Raw genomic sequence first — 14,554 nt, 5'->3', positions numbered from 1 at the left:
CATTTTTATAATCATAAACACCCTGGTTTGTAACGCAAATGGTTGTAACGCAAATAGTACACTTTGTTATTCCTCTAGTTATAAACTGGGTTAATAACCGATTATCAGGTAATGACACAGAAGTCTCACACATTCACAGAAAAGAGCTTCTGCATTGCAAAATAAGGTAGACACTGTATGTGGTTTAGCTTTATCGTCCAGTCATACTCTAAAGCATTCACTGCATACTGTATGTTAACAGAATGTGTTAAATAGAGATGTGTAAAAATTGTGGCAGGTGGAGAAAAGCTGACCTGGTCTAACCCACTTCTCACTGATTTATGGTGGTGGCCTGCCCCGCAGACAGCACTTTGCCCTGGGTGTCATCAATCTCTCCAGGTTTCCGATAACGGCCATCACCTACACCCTGATCCAGCATCGGACCACCACACACCTAAAAATGTCCAAACTAAGACTAAAGATTACCTAACAGTAAGTGAAGCTCAAACTTTCCAAAGATAATTACACTACGTACACACACACACACACACACACACACACACACACACACACACACACACACACACACACACACACACACACACACACACACACACACAAACTACTAAAAATAAAAAACAGCAAAATTACTACAAATATATACAAAAATATACAAAACTAAAAAAGTATCTCAATGACACTAAAACAACACTGATTTGGCACAGACTAAAGAGTACTCAGTGTATTAAGTGTATCCTTAAACCAATACACTTAGACAAACAGACACACACACAAACCCTTTTGTTTTTTTGCTAATACACCTGGCACTGCATATTACAAATATTTTTGGCTTTTCAACAAATTGCTTTTGATTCTCTTTTACAAGTCACTTTGGATAAAAGCATCTTTTAAATGCATAAATGTAAATGTATTCATTCTTTACAAGTGAATTTTTTTCCCACTCACAATTAACTTGTAAAAAAAAGGTAGAAGGGGACCAATTTTTAGATATTCACTGAAAATCTTCAGAAGTGATATAGTGCATAAGTCATATGGACTACTGTAAGGGTACATTTAAGGTTTTTTTTTTATTTTATTTTTTTTAAAGCTTGACAGAAGTGGTCACGAACGATTTCCTTTTGTGTCCAACTCAGGCACATGAATGTCTATACCATTAGGCATAACATTTTACATTTTTCTACAAACTGCTACTAAAAGTAAACATAACAAAAAAAAACAACAAAAAAGAATATAAAAGAAGCAAAAAGAATCAAAAATCCCGATAATAGCCCAACAATAGCCAAACAAAATCAGCTGAACACACAGCAAACCCATAACATTCCTCCCATCACAGAGTACAAGAGAGAGACAAAGTGTTTCCAAGAGCTGTGGTTTACGTATAAAAAAGACTGAAGGAGTAAAAGAGTGAGGGTAATATGTGAGAAATGGACAGAATGCAGGCACATAAATGTCTATATCCTCTCCTGTATGTATGAGTGTGTGTGTGTGTGTGTGTGTGTGTGTGAGTGTGTGGAGCTCCCCACCTGCCTAAATGATCTCCATGACTCACACAGGAGCAGATAATTGGCTCACAAAAAAGTGCAGCAAACATTCATCATAATGGCAATGGCCTGCTGAAGCGAGCAGGTCTCTTCTCTCGGTCTCTCTCCCCCGTCTCTCTCTCTGTAATATGCACTCTTTCTGACATGTGTCTAAACCCTGCTCTTTACTGGCTTTCCTCCTATAGCACATTATGTGGTCTTAAAGATACAGTGCTCATCTGGCCCCTGCGGATTTTATAATTAACCCTGTCGGGGCTCTGAACACTAGAACTTAATTGGTATCAATAATTCACAGGATTCATTTAAGCACTGGCAAATGTGTGTCTACAACAGGGGTCAGCAACCTTTTTGAGATGAAGGGCCAATTTGAACAAGAAATATTAAAGATTTGCAAAACGAGACTGAACTACAGTAAGCAGATAACCAGTATGTGTGTGCAAAGTTTCCTTGCACTAAGTTTGAGTTTATCTGCACTGAATGTTTTGTTCCAAAACAACTCATAACTAAATAAAAAGATTATGTGGAACACTCCTGAAAAAGTTGCTGACCCTGATCTAGAACGGCAGCTTCCTTTTGATTGTGGTTGTTTTGACATTAAGAACACCCAAGTGTGAAGGATGCTTCATATTTTAATGCACAAAATAGCCATTTATACTGAGTGAAAAAAATGGGTATAAAAAATGTGTATATATATATATATATAGATATATATATATTATACACCCAAATATATATATATATATATATATATATATATATCTATATATATATATATATATATATATATTTCACATTATCATGGTACTAAAATGAAAAGAAATGGTTAAATACCATGTAAAATTTAAAAGTAGTATCTTTTTTTATATATATACAACTTTTCTATTTTACTTATATTTTACAATGTAATTTATTCCTGTGATGGTAAAGATGATTTTTTCAGAAATCAATCCAGTATGCTGATTTGGTGCTCAAGAAACATTTCTTAGTGTTATCAGGGTTGAAAACAGCTGTGCTACTTAGTATTTTGGTTGAAACATGATACTTTTTTAGGGTTCTTTAACGAAAAGAAAGTTCATTTATTCATAAAGAACAAAAAAGTCATTTATTTGAAATATAAATATTTTGTACATTAAGTTTTAATGTCTATACTGTCTCTTTTTATCAATTTAATGCATCATTGCTGAATAACAGTATTAATAAAAAAAAAATTAAAATTTACTGACCCCAAACTTTTAAACGGTGGTATATAATCTATACTTTCTGTAAATGTGAATGTTAAAAAAATAAATAAAAGAATAATAATAATCTGTCTTGAAGGAGACATATGGATCTCTGCCATTTCAGGTAACATGCATCCTGCCTCTCATCTGTCGTTCTTCTAGTGCAGATGATTTTGCATTTATTTCCGAAGCGGTGTGATCTAAACAGCTGTTGCTGGAGAGTTGGCTCTTCAATAAATAACCGTTTCCAATATCCCACCCACCACAACAAACACACAGTGCCTTTGTTCTTTCTTTCACTTCAATTGATGCATATTTCATGGAGAACTTTTGCGTGCTTCCTTTGAGTTGAGAAGGCCGCTCCGAGCTGACAGGCTGCCTATTACCAGACATTACAATCTCCACTATCCCCATCGCTCGGAACATCTCTCTGCTCCAGATCCGTGTGCATCAACTTGTATTTGTGAAGGTAATGAAATAGCAGTGAAATAGTAATGAAACGTCTCTCTGCGACAACAGAAATATGTTTTACATTACATTACATTACATTAGCCTACATTTTATGGCTACTGATTTAGCACTGACAAGAGTTTTACTGAAAAAGAAAGGACATCTTGGGAATATGTTGTGTCTCTTATGCTGACTGTTACCTAAAGGCACACATGTTAGGATGTAGGAGGGTTGGAAATGAAAGAGCTCTTCTGAGCATGCTCATCTCTTCCTTTCATGTGAGTGCCAATACCCAAAACCCCTGAAGGCTGGAAAGTGTAATGCATGGAATTAATGTGCTCTGTAATGGGCTACCTTTTGTAGTCTGAATATGTTTTTCCTGATCATGCAAATAAAAGCCTTTCACATGACGCAGACTGTATTAAAAGCAAAATCATCTTGTAACTAGAACAACATAAACAGACAGTAGCAAGCAGTCTACAAAAAAAGCAGTGAGAAAAAGTGAACAAATTGTACTTTCTCGACATTACTGAGATGAAAACAGGACATCTTTAATACCAAATACTGGATGAAAGTCTAATATGTCTAAATAAAAAAAGCTTTACTTTTTTGAGAGTTTGTTGTCATTTTTTGTGCCATATTATTGACACTATGAAATTTTTTATTCTTTTTTTTTTTACTCTTAAATTTACTCATCCTCAGGTCATCTAAGATGTAGATGATTTTGTTTCTTCATCAGAACAGATTTTGAAATATTTAGCATTACATCACCAAACAGCTGATAGAAATATCACAGTAATCCACAAGTAATCCACATGGCTCCAGTCCATCAATTAATGTCTTGCGAAGTGAAAAGCTGCATGTTTGTAATAAACACATCCAACATGAAGACACTTTTAACTTCAAACTGTTGTTCTCAGCTAAAAATCTTCTATGCGTAATATTCCCTCCAGTGAAAAAATCATCTCATCTCAAGCACCACTTAGAAGTGAAAACAGTCCAAAAAAGTTCTAACCAAGCATGTTGGTGGATTTTGATGTGAGAGGAACACAGTTGATAAACTTTTTCACTAGAGAAAGCATTATTATGTATTATGGACTGGTACTTTAGACTTTTATTCTGACGGCACCCATTCACTGATGAGGATTCATTGATGAGCAAGTGAAGTAATGCTACAGCAAATTTCTCCAAATCTGTTCCAATGAAGAAACAAACTCAACTACATCTTGGATGGCCTGAGGGTAAGTACATTTACAGCTAATTTTTATTTTTTGGTGAACTATTCCTTTAATAAAAGGAAACCTTATTGTAAAACACTTATTGTAAAGTGTTACCAAGATTGCATATTTATCCCCTGACCCATATGTGTAAAAATAATAATAATAATAATTAAATATTGTACGTTACACATTCCAACAAACAGTATATCAATGCCACCAAACAGTTGCATGTATATAACCAGCCAACCAAGGACTGTTGATTTGATATTATGCTGCTGTAGCGAACAAGCCAATAACAGAGGGACATCATGTCTTGTCACTCAAATGAGCAGCACAAAATAAGTCACACTGATGAGTCAGATACAATGAATCATCTAAAGCAGGACACTACAGCATTTGACCAAAACAACTGGCTGTCTTTTTCCTCTGCAGCACATACTACAAACCACATAAAAAAGTACTAATGAAAAATAAACAGGTTTAATAAAACATATATTTTAATAAGACATTCCTGTCATATTTCTGTTGCACTGAGATAAAACTGTGACTTGCATAAAATATCATAATTTATTATCAGTAAACATGTGCTCTCAAAAATCAAGTTAAAATTCTACCACCCAACTCACTTCGCATTGTCTAACATTACAGCCAAGAGTATCTGACTTCTAATCTAACTCATATAATCTCATTTTATCTAATCAAGAGCCCTTAATGTGCAAAACTAATAAAATAAACATTACCATCACTTAATAATTGCCCCTTGTGTTGGCATTCAACTCTGAAAACAAGATAATTATGATTAACAAAACAATCAAGGTTTTAATTATTACCCATGCTCAAGATGCAATAACAATGTATAACACAATAACAAAGAACAATTTTTTTTTCAGACTATGCCAAGACAACATCACTACTACTTTACTGCTTTCTTAGCAGCTTTTTAATTTGCAGCTAACCATATACCTATGTAATTTGACTCAATCAATTGTTCCTGCAGTAAGACCTAGTTAGTAGGTCATAAGTTCTAAAAAACGTAACATGTAGATGCATAATATGATGTTTACCTTTATGTAGGCCTATCCAATAAGCAGCCTTCAAATCTGCAAACAAAAGTAGTGCTGAAAAGTCTGTTTAAATATTGATGCTGTTAAATATGTAAATAATAAATATTCAGGAGCTGTTTCTAAAATTAATCGGGGCAATAAACAAATACTGGAGAAACTGACGTCTATTTATTTTCATTTCGAGGGGCAAATGCACTGTTTAGATTGGTATCACCACAGAAGTCAGTCATTCATTCACAGTGTTGTCTCATAAAATGTAACCAAGCATAAATATTAACATGATCAAATACTGTATGTCTAAATGACTGAGATTGGTCGCTTTTAATCCATTCGGTCTATCAACCATTATTACTGATATAAGTTTAATGGTCCAACTATAACTAGGCTAAACTGTAACTTACACACGGCTGGTGCAATCGTCCCTAGATTCCCAGAGGTCTCATATCTATTAAAATGAGGACTTCTTTATTCAAAAGCAATAGTTATCCATCTATCAGACATTATATAAATTTCTGATTTAATGTCTGAATTTTTTTAGTCAAAAAATGTTATTTGGCATGTTACTGGGCTTAAATATGAGCTCTGTCTTAAAAATGTAAAGCAGAGAGAAGCCAAAGCACCTCTATGACACTAACAAATCAGGAATTGGCTTCAAGTTTCACAACAAAGCCTGTTTGTGCGGTTGAACAACGTCATTGTTGCCCACAAAATATCACTTGCTAACTCTAACAGATGGCCTAGATTCCTCCCACTTTCCTCCTCTTATGACTATACAGTGACTCTGTCTGTTCCTCGCCCTCTCTCAGCCTGCATTCATCAAAACCACCGAGCCAAAACCCTGCTTCTTCCTCCCCATGCGAGGAAAATTTAATTCACCTGTCCTGAGAGTAATTTCACCTTTTACAGAGTGGAAGACAGACACAATTAGCGCCTGCACATGCATCACATCAGTAGTCTTTCAACTGAACTCAATGCACCCAAGCAACACCTTAACCTTGTTAAATCACACTCTTGAACAGAAAACAGTTCTGGCCTCATTGAGTAATAACCAGCATTTGTGATCTGAAAGGGTAAAATTGTGATCACTCTGGACTTTGTGCTCAGTTCTCTTTCGTTTGTACACGTACAAATGCCCTACAGCATAATTGCAAGTGTATAAACGCGTAAAACACTGTAAATGTAAAACATGACATGCAACATTGTGGGAAAATGCAATAGGTGCTATATTTTCCTATTTTAAATGATCAATAATGTGAATTATGAATTTCCGTTATAGCAGTAGTAGTAATAATATAAATGTATAATAATATTAATAATATAATTACCATCACAAATATAATATAATTAATAACAATAATGATAATAATAATTACATAATTATAATATTTGTGGTTTATTATTTATTTAAAACAGAAGCCCTGGAACTTGACATCACATCCCGTTGCTGATAATTGTGACAACTGGAAATCGGAGCAGATACTATATATTTCTATTTTGAATTATTAATTCAGCATTTAAATCATGAATTATGTTAGTAGCATTAGTCATATAAATGTATTTATTCTTCTTATTATTATTATTATTATTATTATTATCACAAATATTATATAATTAATAATAGTAAAAATACAGATAATAATAATTGCATACTTTTAGTTTTTTGTTGTTGTTGTTGTTGTTATTATTTATATATAAAAAAGCATAACATCAAATCCTGTGGCTGATAATTGCTGGAGAAAAAAAAGAGCAAATGCAATATTTTCTCATTTTGTCATATAAATTGGTTATTTTTATTATTCATAATGTTAATCAGATCAATATTCAATATTATTAATCAATATTATTGCAAATATTATTACATTATTAAACCATAAATATAATTAATAATATTAATAACAATAATGTTAATAATAATTACATATATTTTTTTTGTGATTTATTTAAAACAGAAGCCATAGAGCATGGCATCATACCCTGTTGTTATATTTCACATTTGAATTAGTAGTAGTAGTAGTAGTGATTTATTATTTATTTTAAACACCAGTTGTTGCCATTAATCGTTGCAAGGAAACTTAGCATGCTCAAAGCCAGTGTGACCACAGCTGTTCAGGGTGAGTGTTCTGAGCACTGAAGTGCCCAATCAAAGGTCAGCGCTAGAACAGTGATGAAAACTGTGGATACACACGGGAGCGTGGTGAGATAACGTTGACACACCTTTCCCACCTGCTACACTACCTTAATCCCCTGTCACAGTCAAAGCCTGGCATCCTCATGTCAGAGCACATCTATAGTGGATTAAAATAGGACAGCTAATTACCATTTACCTCAGCAGGATCACGGCTGGATGGTAGGATTCTAGCTTTCGGAATGCATGTAATTGTCTCTTGAATAATGCCGACCCACGCTCCTTATATCTGACTTGGCTCACTCGCTCATGAAAAGACACTCATGAGTTAATAAGCGGGATGTTGCAGCTTAAGTGGAGAAACACTAATGCCAAGTGCAATTGTGGGTCCCCCTTACTGTGTAAAAAACAGTTTATTAAAACTCCCTCAGGAGTCCCACCGGTACAATTAGTCTTGAACTTTGATATAAGGAAATCATACACAATTTCTGGACTTTGCAAAAACAACTTTTCCTCTCAGAAAAATAAGCAGTAGAAGCAATATAAAAGCATCCTGCTATCTAAGTGTGCTGATTCACTATGATTAAAGGTTTAAATCTAAAAAGTACAGCACAGGCCCTGAGCTTAACACAGAAGTGTGTATGAAATATACATGGTTTATAAACTTGCAGTTACAAACCCACAGTCATTTGCTAATAATGTCATCCTCTGTAATTTGACTTCTAAAAAAAAATGAAAAGATAAAATTGGGTACAGAACATCACTATATACTACTAATGAAGGCTTTGTAGATTTGATAGTCAAAGGTGAGCTATACTGATCTAAGTAAAATATACGGAGGGATTCGCTCCCTCTGTAAACCCTTCTTTTATTTAATCTCAGTCTCTCCGAGACTTTTCCTCTCACAAAAGGGCTTTACTGCATCTAAAATACTATTCTCATTAGAAATGTTCTCTCTCTCTCTTTCTGAGACACTTCTCCACATTCAACAATCTAGCAGCATAGAGATGCATTAAACATGGGAGCTGGTTCTAAATCTAAAGTGCATGGAGTGCTGCTTTATGTTTTAATCGCTAATACTGCCCACAGGTCAAAAGTACTGAGGACAGAATAGAGAGACTATAGAAGACATGTCTCGCAAACCCCATCTGTTCTTTTAATGATATCCATTTATCACAGTGCTGCGGGTTTCTAACTAATCACTACATCTTAAAAAAACATTTCAGCTTTTTATGACAGGATATAAAGATCAAAATTCACTAATAATTTGGCAATAACAGCATACCTTACATCTTGTAGCATAATTTAATATAAAAGTATTGAATGCAAACTATAAAAACACTGAACTTTTAATAAAAAAATATGACACCTGATACGAGATGTCTTGAATTTGATCAAATATAGAAAGGCTTCACAGTATGATTGTATCTATTGCAATGAATGATTTACCCCACTAGAGGAGGAACAACTGGTCCAAATGGCTCCAAGTACTACAGATGCTGCTCTGAGGTTATGGCAGGGCATTAACTACATATAAGATTCTGTGAAAGCCGAGTTTAATTTTTATCTTCCAGATCTGTTATTGGGTGGCTCACATATAAAATCTCCAAGAATTTATTTTTATTCAACATCAAGATTTTAAGTTAAAATGTACATGTGTATAGAAAGTCTTCTTATATCCTGTAACCGGAAGCCACCATTTAAAATGTCTATCCTTCACTAGTTCATTTCAAATAGTGTAGCAGTTTCATATTAGCGTGTATATAAAGAACAACACTTGCCCTGTGGAATAGGGGTATTTCCTTTTTCACAAGGCCATTACTTTTTTCTTTATATATATATATAAATATATCAGAACATAACATAGCTTTCATCAAAAAGCATTTCATTATTCACATTCTTTACCTTGGTTGTGACTACAGGTCAATCTAACATAGCTTTCATCAAAAAGCATTTCATTATTCACATTCTTTACCTTGGTTGTGACTACAGGTCAATCTTAATTCAACAATATATTTAAAAACAAAAACATCATGAACCATATAAAAGTTTTTGTCCCATATTTTAAATATCTAAGGCATTTGTGACTTTTAGAGTCTTTTTTTTTTAACCAAGCCATGGATAATTTCTGACCTTGGTCACACTACAAGACAATTCTAAAAGTGCTTAAAAATCCAACTTCCCAAATTACAGTCATTTTAACTTCTTATGCTGTGAGATCTTAAACTAACCCACGTGAAAGCTAAGCCCCTGTTAAGCCACAATCATTCCCTGCCAGATGTTTGTCTGAAATCGTCTAAAACATCCGTGACTGAAGCAAGCGCTTCTTTGACACTACATTCAGTTTCTACAAGAAGAAAAGACTTTTCCAGCATTTAAGATTACACAGGAACACAAATAAACAGGATACAGAGCCACAACATTCTATAAAGTTCACATTCTCAAAAATAAATCTCACCCATTACTGCCACAGCAAACTTTCAATGCCTTAAGGGCAATATGACACATGTAGGTTATATATCTGTCCTAACTTTATGCCATATTAGTTCTCTTAAAATACCCCAGATGTCAACAGCGAGCAGAGGAAAAGACATCTGACAACTTTGAGGCTTTGGGCATGAAACACAACACAGACCCGTGAAAAACGACGGAGAATGTAGATTGTTTTGATAGGAAGAGGTTGCAAGCACAGGTGCGAGTCCCTATATGCTCCCTAACAAAATTAAGTTGGTAACCGTATTTGAATCCCCCCATAATAAATACGTGCTCTTACCGTCGATCCAAGCGCCCAGATGATTCAGAGCGGCATCTTCAACTTCTCCGCACGTTCACACATACTGTACATGTGTCTATGTGGACAGCGACAGTGAATGAATGCTGCCCGGAGCGAGCACGAACACGGTATGATGTCCAAAAAAGCTGTCTATGTAGGCAGCTCACTAGATAGTCTGACGTCTTGCAGACTCCCTTTCCAGCCACGTTGTCTGCCCCGTATTAACTGAAACAAACAAATACCGGTGCTGTTGAGTACATAGGTAGAAATGTGGCTGTTATCGCAGCGCAGTCGGTTCTCCGCGGCCGCCGTGTCCTTCCTCTCATGCCGACTGAGGATGGGAGCGCAGCCGCCGAGATGCTCGATCGTGGTGCGACCCAACGCAGCCTAGAGCAGTCACCCAATGTGATGAGCCTACTAGAAAGACGGCTAAATGCTGAAAACAACAGACTGTTAGATCGTCTCTGTCAGTGACATGACAGCATGCTTGCTGTTAATTACAAAGGTGAGGCAAAGGCAAGCACATTCATATAGGCTATATGGTAATTGAAATGATTACGTTTATGCATAGTTATATTTCTAATATATTTAATGATTTATAATTTATAATATAATTTGCATCTATGTATACCTATATATTGTTTACATATTTATATTTTTTTCATATTTATATTTTTCGTACAGCATTACTTCTTTCTTTCTTTCTTTCTTTCTTTCTTTCTCAGAATCCTGGCTGGCAGCAGCATTTTGTGACTTGCTGATGACTAATGTTTTTTTTGGGAAGGCTTAAAAGGAGTCTGTTGCAGTGGTCCACCCTGCTGGTGATGATTGCGTGAATTAGTTTTTCTCAGTCTTGTTTTGGATGTAAAGCTTCTAATTTTGTTATATTTTTAGATGATGGTAGTGCGAGTTAGCTGTTGCTTTTAAATGGCTACTGAAATTAAATTCTCATTCCAAAATGACACCAAGTTTCCTGACTTGAAGGAATTCTCCCAGAGTTATACATGTTTTCTGCCAAATGCAAATACTTCTGTTTAACTGAAGAAAGTCATGGCACCTAGTAGTTGTGTTTACAAGGCATTGGTTTAAGGAAAAGTTCACCCAAAACTGAGAAATTGCTTAAAATTTACTCATCCTCAGGCCGTTATTTTTTTTTTTTATTCAACAGAACAAATTCGCATTACATCACTTAATCATCAATGGATCTTCTGCAGTGAATGGGTGCCGTCAGAATGAGAGTCCAAACAGCTGATAAAATCATCACAGTAATTCACAAATAATCAACACGACTTTAGTCCATCAATCAGTGTCTTGTAAAAAGGAAAAGCTGCATGTTTATAAGAAACAAATCCATCATTAAGATATTTAAACAGTCGCTTCTGGCCAACATATGAGTCCCCTGCTGCCCTCTCACATTAAAATTCAACTGTTTTGGACTGTTTTCATTGGTGCTTGATCTGTGCATATGTCTCTCCTAATTCAGGCAAGATGACTTTTTCACTGCATGAAGAAACCTGTATTATGGATAGAGGGCTCCTATTTTATCCAGAAGCAACAGTTTGAAGGTAAAAACATCTTAAAGGGATACCACCCCAAAATGAAAATTTGTTCATTAATCACTTACCCCCATGTCGTTCCAAACCCGTAAAAGCTCAGTTCGTCTTCAGAACACAATTTAAGATATTTTGGATGAAAACCTGGAGGCCTGTGACTGTCCCATAGACTGCCAAGTAAATAACAGTGTCAAGGTCAGAATACTCCATCTGCCATTAGACGTGCAATCTGGGTTATATGAAGCGACGGGTTTGGAACGACATGGGGGTAAGTGATTAATAACACAATTTTCATTTTGGGGTGGAGTATCCCTTTAATGAAAGATTTGTTAAATACACAGCTTTTCACTTCACAAGACATTCACTGATGGACTGAAGTTATGTGAATTACTTGAATAATGCGTTTTTTATCAGCTGTTTGAACACTCATTCTGACGGCACCCATTCACTACAGATGATCCATTGGTGAGCAAGTAATGTAATGCTAAATTTCTTCAAATCTGTTCTGATGAAGAAGCAAACTCATCGATATTTTGGATGGTCTGAGGGTGAGAAAATGTTCAGCAAATTTTTATTTCTGGGTGAACTATTAATTTAACAAAACAAGCACAGAATGAAATGATCATTGCATTTGCCAAAGTTTGCAAAGTTATTTACATTAAATCTCTTTGAAAGAAATGTTTGAAGCTGTTGAAGCAATTATTTAAATTAGTTTTTCCACACTATACTGTGGCATAATATATCTCAGATAATCTCACCCTTAAATTACATGTTTGAACAATACAAACCACTTTTCCTGTCTATGTGGGTGGTTCATGGCCAGAATATGGACCAGACCTTTGCAGTATAGTCAGTGGTCTGGCTTCATGAGACTGCTGTGCATCTAATCATTAATCTCATTAATGCACTGCCATAAAGAAAAGGCAAATTAAATAGTTATATTTAGTACTACTGAGTTTTTGTCTACTAATAGCATTTTAAAATATTACAGTATAGTGACAATTCATTTGCATAATGGCCTCACTGTGATTATGCATTATATGATCTTAGTGCTTGATAACCTTCTCTGTAATGTAATAAACATAGTCATGCTCTGAAATCATAATATGAATAATATAAAGAAACTGAAAACTCAAATTTGATTACACAGATTGAGTTTCAATGTCCTCTCTGTCTCATCCTCTGCCTTGGGACTATTGCATCTCAACAGGTGAATCACAAAATGTACCTGCCTGTAATATGCAAAAAGATAACACCAAATGAGTAGGACGTCAAAATGTGTCGTATTTATGAAACAGACAAACTATACCTGGTTGACATGCAGATCTGTTTAGATACTGAAGTGTGCAACCATTGCTATCCCATAAGGTGCAGACAATCTGTCAGTTTCTAAAATAAATAATATATATATAAAAACAAGCAAAAAAAAAAAATGATGAGCCAAGCAGCTTGTCAAGTTTAAGTGCTTTAGGTAACAGAAAAATGTACCTTGTTGCTAAATTGTACTTTTTTGACAAGACAAGTAAATTACTTTCATACTACACACCTAAAGAATGTACTACAGTAGTGAAAAGTGAACTTTAAATTCAAGTACATAATCTGAAAGTAGGGGAATTCAGACACAACTTTAGTCATTTTAATATGGAAAGTATGTTTTCTTGTAAATAATTTCTCTCATTTTAGTCACATTTTATTAGTTCATAAAAATGTACAGTCTTTCTATGACAATCTTTTATCAGCTTCCAAGCCACTTTTCAAGAGTTTTTCAGCAAAACTTTGTTATTTGTTTGTATGATGTTGTCTTGTTTGGTTTATATTCATCCAAAAAACTATATAATGAATCTGTTTGATCCTCTAATTGCACGGTAGAACAGTCAGGGACGTAAAAAAAAAAGGCATGTATTTTCCCACAAGACCATGTTCAAAGTATCTTGGTCCCATGAGTACATATACCCAATTCCTTTTAAACCCAGTGGGGTTTTAACTAGAAAAGAAAGTTTGTTCATTTGTTTTTGCAACATTTTCTTTATCTACTTGAGAACAATGTGCTATTACTAGGGGGGTTTTGATCACTATTTTTATTTTTATTTTTTTAACACAGGTATGTTTTGTTCAGTTTTGCAATTTCAATCTAAATATTGAATCATCTGTAACAAATGTCTGGATATTGTCTTTTCCATTGCCATTCGACTGAATTTGCAATTATGTAAACCAAATGGTCGAAAGAACTGAAGTTCAGTTTGGAAAAGCACATCCATTATCTGCCTGTGCAGATTGTATCCTTCAATTAATCCACACACTCCAAATTAGTCTAATGTTGATGAAGACTTGATTTTTAATAGCAGTGACAACAGTACTAGCAGGGCGTCCTGCTCCCTTTCCACCCTGTGTTTTTGTAAGTGTCGCCACCAGTGGGGAATAGGTATTGGGAAGGTTGGGGTCAAAGGTTGTGTTGGAATCATGGGTATGAAGATAATTGGCCTATTTGTGCAATGCCTACAAATTACAGAGTGAGTGGAAAGCAAAGGACAAATTCTTTGGCATCTGACAATCATGCTGCTATTAGAACAAGCACAACCAGACCTGAGCAAAACTGCTCTGGAAATGT

General features: G+C 34.9%; 1 protein-coding gene across 1 annotated transcript in view; it reads right to left on the bottom strand.

The window, feature by feature from the left end:
• LOC109100200 (alpha-1,3-mannosyl-glycoprotein 4-beta-N-acetylglucosaminyltransferase C-like) overlaps window positions 1-10,902 on the bottom strand; it is a 94,294-nt gene extending 83,392 nt beyond the window's left edge. The window contains exon 1 of the mRNA XM_042775388.1: window positions 10,394-10,902. The gene's annotated coding sequence lies outside the window, so the exon portion shown is untranslated. The remainder of the gene's footprint in view (window positions 1-10,393) is intronic.
• Between the last annotated feature and the right edge of the window lie 3,652 nt (window positions 10,903-14,554).

Source organism: Cyprinus carpio, chromosome A18 (genome assembly GCF_018340385.1).
Source record: "Cyprinus carpio isolate SPL01 chromosome A18, ASM1834038v1, whole genome shotgun sequence".
NCBI classification, from domain to species: Eukaryota; Metazoa; Chordata; class Actinopteri; order Cypriniformes; family Cyprinidae; genus Cyprinus; species Cyprinus carpio.
This window is presented reverse-complemented; position numbering and strand designations above follow the sequence as displayed.